The 11,702-nt window shown below is 47.2% G+C and overlaps 1 long non-coding RNA gene across 1 annotated transcript; it reads left to right on the forward strand.

Moving 5' to 3' along the window:
- The first annotated feature begins 947 nt into the window (after nt 1-947).
- LOC104996498 lies at nt 948-9,919 on the forward strand. Its single transcript, XR_826201.1, has 3 exons — nt 948-1,289; nt 3,177-3,330; nt 8,845-9,919. It is a non-coding gene; the product is annotated as an uncharacterized LOC104996498 (long non-coding RNA).
- Nucleotides 9,920-11,702: the final 1,783 nt, after the last annotated feature.

Here is an 11,702-nt window from a genome sequence, read left to right on the forward strand (position 1 = left end):
AGAAGGAATAGGGAGAGGGAAGGAAGGATGGAAGACCTTGATTTCTCGTTTCCTAAGGAGGGATTATTCAGTAAATAGTGAACTTGCTAGACAGACCATGAGGGGGTTGTGTATTTCTCACCGTCTCAGACCCCATCCTGTGTCTAGGTGTAATGAGGTCTTCAGGGGGATGTGGAAGAAGTTACGAAACCAAAGCAGGGTCAGAGAGGGACCTCCATCCTGGATTCTGAGCTAGGAAAGGAGCTGTGTGTTATCAGACACTCAGATACGCGAATTTGAGGAAGAGCAGAGGTCAGTAAGGATAACTTCAGAACTAATACCACTTGTAACTTTTTACAGAGTACTTCTTAACACTATAGATTTTATATATATCCATGATCTCATTAAACTCTCAAAATAATAGTGTAAATAAAAGGGGTACATGTGGCAACCACAATGAGGTTCCCCCCTTGCAGTAGGGAGAATTCTAGCCCGAGTCAATGATCCAAGGCTGCCTGGAATCCAGCCTTCTGATTGGGGGGCGGGGCCTGTAACCATAGAGACGCACGTGGGGCGGGGCCTTCTTGGGTGGGGAGGTTCCGACGGTGGCCCAGATAGTCCCAGGGAGGTTGAGTATCCTTGTGCTTCTCAGCTGAGCGCCACTGGGTGCTTCCTGGTGAAAGAGGTTCAGATCCTGAGAGGGGTTCTGTACTGTTAGGGTTCACGAGGGGCTCATAGCTATAGTTAAAATATGGCCCATTGTGGCGACCCGACAAACAAGGGATGAAGTCACAGCGGCCACCTGGCCCTGGTGGGCATCCTGTTTCTTCTTTAAGGCGATATCCTGTTTTTCTCTGCTGGTGCCAGTTTCTCAAGACTATGTGACCACCCGACCGTGAGACCCCTTCGACTATGTGACCACAAGACCCCAGCTGCAGGCTAAAGATAAACTGAGGCCCCCCTCCCTCCAGGGCTCAATTCCCCACTAATAAGAAGGGTTGGCTGTAAAAGGAGAGCGCTGGTTTCTCTCTAAAGCCAGTCAGTTTCTTTCTCTCTTCCTGTAATAAATCTTTCTCTGCCTGACTGCCTGGCTTGCTCTCTTTTTCTCCGCGCTCGCCTTCCGTTTCTGGGGCTGAAACCCGGGAGGGAAGACCCACCGCGGCTAGGGGGGCTCCTCTCCTGAGCCCACCTTGGGGAATTCCCTCCCTTGGACCTCACGAGAAAGTGGGCGGAGCCCCCGGGATGGGACTCTCCACTTGCCTTGCTGGATTGATGTCCACACACCGGCTCTCATTTCATGGGCTGCAGGGGTGAGTGAATTCCTGCTCTCTCGGATCCTCTTTCTCGTCTGGTTTTTGAAGCCCTAGCGCTAGGCGGAGGGCACCCTCGGCCCTTGGGCCCTGGTCTCACTTTGGAATAGGGGGCGCCCATTTCACAGTGGACCCTGTCGCTGACGAGAAGGCCGTAAGAACGGGACGCCTTTTTTCTCGGGCCTTTCTGGTTTTTTCACTCACCCTTGTTTGCCTTCCCTCCCTATTCAACTAGAACTGGAAATTCGCAGTCTAACCTGCAAAATCTACCCCTTTAGGCTGCCTTCTCCAAAACCAAAATACCTTGGCTTTTCAAGAAGTAAGCCCAAAGGGACTCACATATTACTCCAACACGTTCTGGCCACAATATCTACTGGATGTGAGGTCCCAGTGGCCAGAAAACTGAGCCCCCGATTGCCGCCACAATGGCGAGTGGTCAGAGGTCCCTTCTGCCCAGGCTTTCTTTGCTCTCGGCTCTCTGGCCCTCTCTCTGTACTCAGTGTTCTACTTCTCAGATACGTTCAGCCCATTCTGGACCACATCCCCCTACTACTATATCTTCTGATCCCTGTTTGGATTTTTCCTCGTCTTTTGACCCTTCTGACCACAGTGCACCTCCAATCGCCTCTCATCCTATCATAGCAGAGCCGGTCCCACAACCTCCACCTTACATTCCACCCCCACCTTCCTCCCCCCACCCCCTACTACCGAGTCTCAAGTCCCCATCTGACCTCCCTAAACCCCCTCCTCATACCCGGCTGAGAACAGCCTTAAAGAAACAGGACCCCAATCCCTCCCCACTCCCCTCCTTCCCTTAGGAGAGATGGCTGGTACAGAAGGCATTGTTCGGGTACACGTCCCATTCTCCCTCTCTGATTTATCTCAAATCGAAAAATGTCTTGGCCCTTTTTCCTCTGACCCTGACACTTATTTAAAAGAATTTAAATACCTCACCGAGTCTTATGACTTGACCTGGCATGATATTTACATTATACTCTCCTCTGCCCTCCTCCCAGAAGGAGGAGGAGGAGTCTGGCAAGCCGCTCAGGCTCAAGTCGATGAAATATATCAAACTGATGATACTAAGCCTGTAGGCTCAGCTGCCGTTCCCAGGGATGACCCTAACTGGGAATACCCAGGCAGGGTTTCCAGGGAGAACAGCCCGTAATCACGTTTATATTCATCTAAAAGACTCAACAAAGTTTCCCAATCAACCTTAATAACCTTATTGCAGGCCTCCAAAAAGCAGGACTTCACTTTCATTTTTCACTTTCATGCATAGAGAAGGAAATGGCAACCCATTCCAGTGTTCTTGCCTGGAGAATCCCAGGGATGGGGGAGCCTGGTGGGCTGCCATCTACGGGGTCACACAGAGTCAGACACGACTGAAGTGACTTAGCAGCAGCAGCAAAAAACAGGACATAAAGCTATTAACTTTGATAAACTCAGAGAAATAACTCAAAGACCAGATGAAGATCCAGCACAATTTCTAGCTAGATTAACAGAAGCCCTACAAAAATATACAAAATTAGATCCAACTTCAGCAGAGGGTACTATTGTCCTTAATACCCATTTTATTTCCCAGTCCCCAGACATTCAAAAAAAAGCTAAAAAAGGCAGAGGAAGGCCCTCAAACCTCTCAATGAGATCTTTTAAATTTGGTTTTTAAAGTTTTCAGTAACTGGGAAGAACAGGCAAAACTAGAAAGGCTCGAAGAGAGAACCACTGCCCTGCACGGCTCCAAACCTCAATCCTCTGGGAGAGAAAATAAATCATCTAAGCCCTGTTATAAGTGCAGTAAAGAACGGCACTGGGCCCCTTCGGGTCCATGTCCTTACTGTGGCATAAAGGGACACTGGAAGGTAGACTGCTCTAATCCCCCTCTAGGGATCCGGACATCTCCTCCTGGTCCTGAGCAGAAGTCCTCAGACCCAGCTCTGCCGAGACCCCTGAGACTTGCCACCAAAGGCTGAAGGTGCCCAGGACCCCAGGCCCCAACTCTCCTCACCTCTACAGAGCCCAGGGTAACTCACAGTGGCAGGTAAGCTGATCTCTTCTTTTTTTATCTACACGGCCATCTATTCTGCCATGCCTGCTTATTCTGGAAAAACTAGTCTCAGATCTCTGTTGTGGGGGTTGATGGTTTGGTGTTTATACCACAGATTACTGAGCCTCTGCACACTTCAGAATACCCCGTTCTCTCATTCTTTCCTCACACTCCCAGAATGCCCCACTCCAATCCTTGGAAGGGATCTACTCTCCAAATTCAAGGCTTTCCTCTCTATTCCAAATCTATTTCCTGACCTGGCCTGGCTACTGCTTCTCAAACCTACTATGTCCTAGCCCCCCTCATTATCCTCCTCCTCTGTAAGCTGTAGTCTGGGAAACTGACCACTCCCACCATATTCTGTTTATATTCATCTAAGAGACTCAACAAAGTTTCCCAATCAACTTTAATACCCTGTTTCCCAGATACATTAACAGGGGTTTAAACCCATCATCTCTAAGCTGCTGCAATCTCTTGTGCCCTACTCACTTTCCTTATAACACGCCTATCCTACCTGTTGAAAAGCCAAATGGCTCCTACGGCCTGGGTCAAGACCTGAGACATTAATGCTGCCGTCGTCCCCGCTGACCCAGTAGTCCCCACTCACTGGTAGTCCCAAATCCCTGTACTCTTCTTGCCCTTATTTCTCCTCCTACTGCCTATTTCACTGTCCTGGACCTCAAGGATGCATTTTTTGCCCTCCCTTTACACCCAGACTCTCAAGATCTTTTTGCTTTTACCTGAACAGATCCAGACCCTCATCTCTCCCAACAATTAACACGTTCTGTCCTTCCCCAAGGGTTTCGTGATGGTCCTCATTTCTTTGGCCAAGCCCTGGCCTCAGAGTTAACCTCCCTCAATCTTGCCCCAAGCTCTATCCTCCAATATGTAGATGATCTCCTCCGTTGTAGCCCCTCACTCTTACACTCTCAGCGACATACAACTCCTCAGCTTCCTAGTTGATCAGGGCTATTGCATATCTTCTAGTAAGGTTCAACTTTCCCTTTTTGAGGTCACCTCCAACATCTATGTGTTGGAGTTCTCCTGACACCAACAAAGAGACATATAACTACTGATAGAAAGTCCCTTATATCTGCCCTACCACTCCCTGTATCAAAAAGAGAAATCTGTCCATCTGGGGCTTGGCTGGGTATCTACACCTCTGGATCCCCAATTTTGCCCTCCTAGCACAACTCCTATACCAGGCTACCCGGGGGATCTTTTGGACTTCTTGAGCCTAAGTCAAACATCCGATCAGCCTTTAATGCTCTAAAACAAGCTATCTTCTCGGCCCCAGCTTTAACACTGCCTGATCTCTCTCGCCCTTTTATACTCCGTACTACTGAGAGACATAAAGTTGCCCTAGGAGTCTTAGGACAGGTGCAGGACCTTTCCTTTGGCCCCATTGCTTATCTGTCAAAACAACTGGAGACCACCACACACAAGGATGGCCAGCCTGCCTGCGTGCTCTGCCTGCAGCTGCGCTTCTTGCTCAAGAAAGCAAAAAACTTACTTTTGGGATACCCACGGTCATTTACTCTCTTACTCTTAGTAAGTGGGTCATTTTCCCACTTACTCTCACACAAGACCATGGCTCTTCTATCCCCTTCTTGTATCCAGCTACTCCACATCACCCTCCTAGAATCACCCGAGTTCTCTTCTGAACGCTGCCCTACTCTTAACCCCGCCACCCTTATCCCTAATTCTTCTGAGCCTCCAACTCACACTTGTAATGAGACGTTAGAAAGACTTGATACCTCATTTCTCCCATATCTCCTCAGTCCCTTTAAATAACCCTGATCTTACTTGGTATATTGATGGTAGCTCCTATACAATCCCAAAAGGAAAAAGTAGCTGGATATGCAATTGTTTCTGACACTGAGGTTATTGAATCTCAACCTCTCCCTGCAGGAACCTCCTCCCAAAGGGCAGAACTTATTCACTAACCAGGGCACTTACACTTGCAGCTAACAAATGAATAAATATATACACTGACTCTAAATATACCTTTCACACCATACACTCACATGCAGCCATCCGGAAAGAACAAGGGCTCCTTTCTACAAAAGGACCCCCCATAACTAAAAGCCCAACTTATACTTCAACTCCTAAAGGTAGCCAATATGCCAACCAAAGCTGGCATCATACATTGTTGAGGTCACCAAGTGGCATCAGACCTCATCTCACGGCGTAACAATGCTGCTGACAGGGAGGCAAAGCAAGCCTCACTCCGAACACCTGCTCATCAGCTCATAGTAATCCCTAACATAAATCCTCTCTATCACCCCGAGGAAAAGACATAGTTATTACAGAGGGAGCCCAACTTTAAGGAGACTGGTTGCAAAAGCAAGGCCGCTGCCATAGAAATTCTTACAGACAATCATTGAGCTTTACGTATAGGCACTAACCTCTCTACCACCTTTTAAGACCTCTTATCACTTATCCTAACCTCCTTTCACTCCTACAGCAAACCATTCACTACTGTGTGTTCCTCTGTCTCACCCCAGGGAGCTCCAAGCCCATTCCCGCGTTCCGCACACATTAGGCACAAGGTCACATACAGGGAAAAGACTAGCAAATCGACTTCACTCACATGCCTCCTACACATAAAATAAAACTCATACTAAAGTTATCACTAAAGTGGATACCTTCTTGGGGTGGGTTGAAGCTTTTCCTACAAGGTCAGAAACTGCCTCAGAGGTAACACAAGTTCTTATTCGAGAAATCATCCCTCGCTTTGGCCTCCTGCTTTCTCTCCAGTCTGACAATGGACCGGCTTTTGTCTCACAAATCACTCAACAAGTAGCCCAATCTCTTGGCATAACCTGGAGGCTACATAGTCCTCATAGACCTCAATCCTCAGGGCAAGTAGAAAAGGCAAATTCAATTCTCCCAACGCAACTGACTGAACTTTCTCTTGAACTACAGAAGCCATGGGCTGAACGCCTTCCTGTGGCTTTGGCTCGCATTAGGGCCACTCCACGGGCTCCGTCTTTCTAGTCCTTTTGAGCTCATGTGTGGACGCCCTTTTCTCTTAGGTCAATTTCCTACTACAAGTCCCTTAATGGGAGGTTGTCTCCCCTCCCTTATCCTTATTAGACACCTCATGAGACAACATGCAAATTGCTGTCTCCCAAAGCCTCCTCAAACAAATCCTACTGACTTGACACTCATTCCTGGGGATCGAGTTTTACTTCAGACCTTACACCATAAAGATTTACAGCCTCGGTGGACCGGCCCTTTTGAGGTCATTTTAACCATACCGGCAGCCCCTAAACTGGCAGGTCATCCTTGGTTTCATATCTCCAGGTTAAAGTGGGCCCAGGAGACTCTCCATCTCCACCAAAAATTACTCCCCATTCGGACGTCCCTTGCTACTCCAGCACGATCCCGGGCCCCGACAGGCTCTGACTGGAGCAAATCCCTGAAGAAGTGGAACAGCCAAAAATAACCAATATTGACAAGTAAAAGGGACGATTAGATGTATTGGTTACTGGTTGGACAGGGACTCCCTTTACTCACCTTGTTTGGAATAGGACTTTATTCTGTATCCGCCTTGAGTGGACTCCTGTTAAGATATTCCTCTTTTGTTTCATTTATTTCTTTATGGTTTCCATCCTTTGGGGTCTTCTTTTACTGTAAATTTAAATGAACTCATTGCCCACTTTTCTACATGTAATATCACAAAACCTCACTTTTTCACAAAATCTCATAATCACTGATCTTTTCACATCTCTTGATTTTATTACTGACCTATGGTTACAGGGAGACTTAATAGACTTTACACCTGTCCAAATTTACTTTCACACCTGGGTCCTTATCCTCCTCATTTACTCCCCTTAAATACGAGCCACCACATTGTGGTACTGATCTCATTTTCCTTTCTTCTATACATCCATCACACCCTACCTAATTCTCACTCTACCCAGATTTAACTTACCTTTTTAAAACTTAACCTACCGTTTACTCAATACCTCAAATCCAACCCTGTCTAGTGACTGTTGGATCTGTTTGTCCATCTCCTCACCACATGGATCGGCCCTACCTGTCTCCACAGATCAGTGGAACCACATAAACACTTCCCTCTTCACACCTACAGGGGAGAGCCCCTCTTTTTGTCCTATATGTGCTATTTATATTCACTAGATCAGATCAACCATCCTGATAAAATGTTGTCCTCCCTTCTTGCTGACCTCACTTCCATCCATATCAACCAGCTATGGGAGGACCTCCTACCTCTGATGTCTGCTTACAACAAAAGGTTCCCTTCTGTTTTTCTAGACACGACTCTCTAAATAACTCACAGCCACATCTAGGCTCTATGCCGTGGTACCTCTGTAATCACACCTCACATCTTTCCTTTGGGTTGCGCTATTTAATGTGTCTTGGGAGCTAGAGGACCTTCAATTGCTTTCTCAGGAAGGTTTCCTTCAGCCTCTAAAGACACCAGCCCGGTTTGGGGGTCAGCTAACAAATACCAAGAGAGACTCTTGTTTGCTATTGATTCCCGTTGCTGCCTCCTTACTCCTGGAATATTTTTCTTATGTGGAACCAGCACATACACCACAATTAGTCTTCCCACTAACTGGACTGGGACATGCACCCTGGTATATCTAGCCCCAGATACCTCTGTTGCTCCTAACAACCATACTCTCCCTATCCCACTAATCCACAATCCACCCAAATGAGCAATTCAATTCATTCCCTTATTGATAAGCTCAGCAGGGATTGGAACAGGGACTGCAGGACTCATGACCTTTTTAAACTACTCTCTGTGGTGTTGGAGAAGACTCTTGAGAGTCCCTTGGACTGCAAGGAGATCCAACCAGTCCATCCTAAAGGAGATCAGTCCTGAATATTCACTGGAAGGACTGATGTCAAAGCTGAAACTCTAATACTTTGGCCACCTGATGTGAAGAGCTGACTCATTTGAAAAGACCCTGATGCTGGGAAAAATTGAGGGCAGGAGGAGAAGGGGACGATAGAGGATGAGATGGTTGAATGGCATCACCGACTCAATGAACATGAGTTTGAGTAAACTGTGGGAGTTGGTGATGGACGGGGAGGCCTGGTGTGCTGCGGTTCATGGGGTCTCAAAGAGTCGGACACAACTGAGTGACTGAACTGAACTGAGTCTCTCTAAGGTTCTTACTGAAAGCCTGGAAGTAGCTGCTGGCCTTATCACTCTCCAGGGCCAACTAGATTCCCTGGCAGCTGTGGTCCTTCAAAACAGAAGAGGGTTAGACCTTCTCACAACAGAAAAAGGAGGCCTCTGTCTTTTTCTAGACGAAGACTGCTGTTTCTACACCGGTAAATTGGGTGTTGTAAAGGAGGCAGCAAAGAATCTGACAAATAGGGCCTCAAGAAAGTGTCAACATTTCAGTAATTCATGGGAAAACTGGTTAAGCAATTGGGATTGGATGCCATGGGTCCTACCTTTACTGGGCTCCCTTCTCATATTAACCCTCATTCTAACTTTCGGCCCCTGTCTAATGCATGTTTTCAAAGCTTCTCCAGGATTGCCTACGAGCCTTCACCAACCAGACTGTTCATGAGTGCCGGAGCCAGCCAGCAAAATTGATCAGGTCCCGAGAATGTGCACGATACAGCTGAGAAAGAATACTACAGCAAAAGAATACTACAGCAAAGATGGGGTTGAGAGGATCAGACATGTCTCCACAAAGGGAAGCAGTCTGACCACGACTTTATTCGGCATCTTATATTTATACAGGAGAGCGTGAGAAAGACAAGACAGTTAACATTTTTTCTTGGTTGACCTATACATCTTACAAAAAGTCACAAGAAATCTTGAGAGCATGGGAATGGCACCCTGTTATTATTTCTTACACCAGATAACATTTCCCTGTGCGTGAGAAGTTTGCCCAGAACTCCAGGTGTCTGCAGTAAATAATCGCCTAATCTCTGGGGTGGCGGGACAGAGAGCTATGTTTGCAAGCAAACCCTCAAGGACTGAGGCAGCTCCCAGAGCTGTGTCCTTTAGATAAAGGACCCCGTTCTCACAGGCAGCTCCCCGCACATAAGCTACTTCTAACTTGCTCCAATTATCAAAAGCTTTGACTCCACTCAGACTTCCTTTAACCCATGTTTCAGCCTTTTCTTATCTTACCCCATGATGTCACCCCAGACTAGTGTGAAGCAGATACAGATGACTGACCTTTGGCCCTTAGCCTATATCAAAAAGGCTGGAATGTTAGGGTTCACGAGGGGCTCATAGCTATAGTTAAAATATGGCCCATTGTGGCGACCCGACAAACAAGGGATGAAGTCACAGCGGCCACCTGGCCCTGGTGGGCATCCTGTTTCTTCTTTAAGGCGATATCCTGTTTTTCTCTGCTGGTGCCAGTTTCTCAAGACTATGTGACCACCCGACCGTGAGACCCCTTCGACTATGTGACCACAAGACCCCAGCTGCAGGCTAAAGATAAACTGAGGCCCCCCCCCCCAGGGCTCAATTCCCCATTAATAGGGTATAAGAAGGGTTGGCTGTAAAAGGAGAGCGCTGGTTTCTCTCTAAAACCAGTCAGTTTCTCTCTCTTCCTGTAATAAATCTTTCTCTGCCTGACTGCCTGGCTTGCTCTCTTTTTCTCCACATTCGCCTTACAAGCACAGTGGGTCGTCTTCATCCCTGGCTTAGAAGCTCAAGGGGCCACGACGACAAGGAAGGAGGCTGTTTCCATCCCCTGGGGGTGACAGCCAGTGAGGAGGCCTCTCAGTTTCATTTGCATTGTTAAATGCTCTCCATCAGGTTCAGAAACATTTCTTGCAGAAGTCATACTGGTAAATACTTAAGGCTTTGCAGTCACACGTAGTCTGCCTCTGGCACGTTTTCTTTCTTGCTTTCATATTTTTGTTCTCCCTCCCTCATTTCCTTCCTTCCATACTTTAAAATGTAAAAAAAAAAAAAAAATCACTCTAAAAGATTGAACCAAAACAGATTCTGGGTGGTTTTCTAGCTCTTGGTCTTAAATAATCAGTAGAACAATAAGTTTAGGCCTGAATTGGTGTTTGCCTTCGTATCAGGCTTCCCTGATAGCTCAGCTGGTAAAGAATCTGCTTACAATGCAAGAGACCTGGGTTCAATCCTGGGTTGGGAAGATCCCCTGGAGAAGGGAAAGGATAACCACTCCAGTATTCTGGCCTGGAGAATTCCATGGGCTGTACAGTCCATTGGGTTGCAAAGAGTCAGACATGACTGAGCGAGTTTCACTTCACTTCACTTTTTACATTGAGGATGTGGCCGTGTCCTCACTGGTGGGAGAACAAGGCCGAGCCTGAGCTCTGTGACGTGGGTGGGTCAGGCGTGGTGTCTCCGGAGTCTCCCACAGGCACAGGGGAAGTCATTTCTTCCTTGCTTACCCTTCTGTTTAGAGTTCTGTTACAACAGTCGTCTCTGTGTTGTAACTGAATGTTAGAATTCCCTGAGTAAGGTAACTGATGCTTGGATAAAACGACTTCCCTGACATCACAGGGCTGAACATTGCTGACTCAGCATTGAAACCGCATCTTGAATGCCAAGTCCACTGGGGTTTCCATGACGTCCTGTTGCAGCTGAAGTCAGTCACTAGTCTGTTCAGGCCCCTGACTGGGGATTGAGCAGACCTACGGCTTCTCTGGACGGACTGACTGCAGCCTTGTCTCTGGAAGTGCTTCACCAGTGAGAGGTGTGGTTTGGAGAAGGCTCCTGTGAGGGGTGAGAGCAGGGCCCGCCCTGGGCCGTCAGGGGGATGGAGGTGGCCGGGGCACCTCCCGCATCTGAGACAGTTGAGCACAAAAACGGGACTCGTTCCTGCGCTGTGAGCTACAGGGATTGCAGACCTAGAGAGGGGAGGGGGTCTAGGATCCGATACTCACATGTCCCACATGGATCAGCTTTAACGTGCTCTTATCAGCATGCTTCAGGACCACTTCTGATCATGGTAGTCTGACAAGACCCCAGGTGCCCCGGGACCCAATTCATTCACAGCTCAAACGAACACATAGACGTGCTTTGTGAGAAATCATTAAGTCCTTTTAAAACAAATACATCATAAAATATTAATGTCAGTATTTTTATGGAGTTAAACAGTTGAAAACATTGTGATGTCTCATTTAGCATGGTTTTCTCTTGAATAAATGTTCTTTCCCTACTGTAGGACTATGTTTATTCATCAAAGGTAATAGTAACCTTTCCCCTCAAAATAACTTTTCTCAGCCATTCAAAATGTCTTATGCCCTCTTTATATTTTGTCTTGGACATCTTAAATTAATCCTTAATCTCAGGGCTTCCCAGGTGGTTTAATAGTAAAGAATCCACCTGCCAACGCAGGATACATAGGAGATGTGGGTTCAATTCCTGGGTGAGGAAG

Source organism: Bison bison, unplaced genomic scaffold, assembly GCF_000754665.1.
Source record: "Bison bison bison isolate TAMUID 2011002044 unplaced genomic scaffold, Bison_UMD1.0 scf7180017864295, whole genome shotgun sequence".
In the NCBI taxonomy this organism is placed as follows: Eukaryota; Metazoa; Chordata; class Mammalia; order Artiodactyla; family Bovidae; genus Bison; species Bison bison.